This window comes from Myotis davidii, unplaced genomic scaffold (assembly GCF_000327345.1).
Source record: "Myotis davidii unplaced genomic scaffold, ASM32734v1 scaffold280, whole genome shotgun sequence".
Taxonomy (NCBI): domain Eukaryota; kingdom Metazoa; phylum Chordata; class Mammalia; order Chiroptera; family Vespertilionidae; genus Myotis; species Myotis davidii.
The window spans coordinates 1,105,491-1,108,088 of record NW_006292026.1 but is presented as its reverse complement, the minus strand read 5'-3'; positions in this window follow the sequence as shown (position 1 = coordinate 1,108,088).

The window sequence follows — 2,598 nt, the reverse complement described above, 5'->3', positions numbered from 1 at the left end:
TCAGACAGGAAGGGAGAGGGATATATAGAAAGAAACATCAATGATGAGAGAGAATCATTGATCGGCTGCCTCCTGCATATACCCGCTTCTGGGTATCGAGCCCGCAACCTGGGTATGTGCCCTGGACCGGAATTAAACCCAGGATCCTTTAGTCTGCAGGCCAAAGCTCTGTCCACTGACATTTTTAGAGTGAGAAGAGTAATTCGGATAGAGAGCTAACGTACATTTAAGGGTCATATAGAGAAAAAGGATCCAGTAAAATGAACTGAAAGGTGACGTCAGAGACTTGAACAAGAGAGTCTGCTTAAACCAAGAGACGATGCAATGAGGATGGAGAAAATATATGTTTCTTGGTATTTTCCTTCTTATAGATGGGGGAGATTTGAACATATTTAGGTGCTGACAAAAAACAACAACAGATAAATATAAACTAACAGACAACAGTATGCTGCTTACCAGAAGGAAGGGGGGGTACTGGGGTAGTGAAGTGTTAAAGGGATCAAATATATGGTGGCTGAAGGAGACTTGACTTTGGATGGCAAACACACAATGCAATACACAGATGATGCATTATAGAACTGTACACTTGAAACCTACAGAATTTTATTTACCAATGTCACCCCAATGAATTTAATAAAAAAATTTTTATAAAGAGGGAACATTTGAAGATGGGCTCTAGACCTAAGAGAGAATACCTCAGCTTCGCCTGGAGAAAGCACACTAGAAGGGAGTGATAACGTTGAATGAGTGTATAGGTCTGTGGAAGAAATGAAAAACAAAAACATCTGATCGCTTCTGTTTTCTTTGATAGGTCAGAGCAGCAGTTCGCAACCAGTGGGTCAAGACCCCTTTGGGGGATCGAATGACCCTTTCACAGGGGTCGCCTAAGACCATAAAACACATATATAATTACATATTGTTTTTGTGATTAATCACTAGGCTTTAATAATGTTCAATTTGCAACAATGAAAATACATCCTGCATATCAGATATTTACATTACGATTCATAACAATAGCAAAATTACAGTTACGAAGTAGCAACGAAAATAATTTTATGGTTGAGGGTCACCGCAACATGAGGAACTGTATTAAAGGGTAGCGGCATTAGGAAGGTTGAAAACCACTGGGTTAGAGGAAGGTGAGGGAGCAGGGTCAGAGGCTTAAAGAAAAATAGAGACAATTGAGATATCTACAATAGAGACTGAGGATGGGCCTGGAGAATGACAAGGAAACCTACAATGGCTGATTTTATTGAGGGCACAAATAAAGGAAGTACCTACTAGTACAAGTTACAGGATATGACTCTTCATGTTTGTGATGTTTTTCTGTGTCCTTACTGACCTGCCAGGGTATAGGCTTGGAGAAGAAGATAAATTTGTTTGACTTGGGTTTATGCAGATATGTGCAGGTCGATGTGATGGGGGAAAAGAAAATGTTTTAGAAAATTTGTTTTCAAGTTTTTGTCCAAATGTGAAGATAACTTAGAAAGAACTTGAGTCAGTGTCAAAAGCTTCGGTAAATTCCTGGCTAGTGCTGCTCAGTGGTTGAGCATAGACTCATGAACCAGGAGGTCCTGGTTAGATTCCTGATCAGGGCACATGCCTGGGTTATGGTATCGATCCCCTGTATGTGGCTTGCAGCCAATCAATGATTCTCTCTCATCATTGATGTTTTTTTTTTCTCTCTCTCTCTTCCCCTCCCTTCCTCTCTGAAATCAATAAACACATATTTTTTTTAAAAAAGCTTTACTGAATAAAGGCTACCACCAGGAGGTTGGTACACCACAGTAACAAGGAAGAGGAAAGATGTTAAAAAAAAACAAAACTCAAAGAAGGATGGGTTATTGCATGCTGGGAAGAATCCAAAAGGGTAGGAGTAAACTACAGCTCCTTATGCCACTGAGAACAAGAACAACAGATATGTTCATTGTTAGACAGCTTCAGAAGGCAAGGGACATACAACCACCATTTCACAAGTTCAATATTTTGAAGTATTCCCTATTTATAAAGAATTGACTTACCTTTTCTTAACATTGCCTTCTTGTTACCCATGCTGGCAGGTTCAAAGAACAGTTCATATGTTATTTCTGTTAGCAAGTTTGGGAGAGTAATTTTACTTCATATTAAAGAACAAAAAGCTCATATAGAATTTCATAAGATTACATGTGAAAAACATTTTTATTTGTCCTCACTATAAAATTATATATTTAATTATATTTTAGCATGTCCAAATTTTCTGCAGTTCATTTCCATATTTTAAGTGTCTAGCATTTCTGAATTCTACAAAATCCTTAATTGGTTTTCATATGTTTAGAATGTCAGTTTGTAAGTGTACTTAAAACTAAATTTGGAAATTTTACATTATGTCTAGGAGCTGTGTTTGTTTTGCTTTTTATTAAGGTAGATGTCTCCATGTGATAAAAAGGCAGTTTCTATAGTGATTCAGAAAGATATTTTAAAACATATTTACATCATTTTGATGTTTCCTTATCTAATTGTTAGTAAAAATATGGATGTTAGCATCCCTAAATTAGGTTCACAAGACTAAAACATTTAAAAAATGGCTTATTTTTAAAGAAAACTCTTATCAAATATATA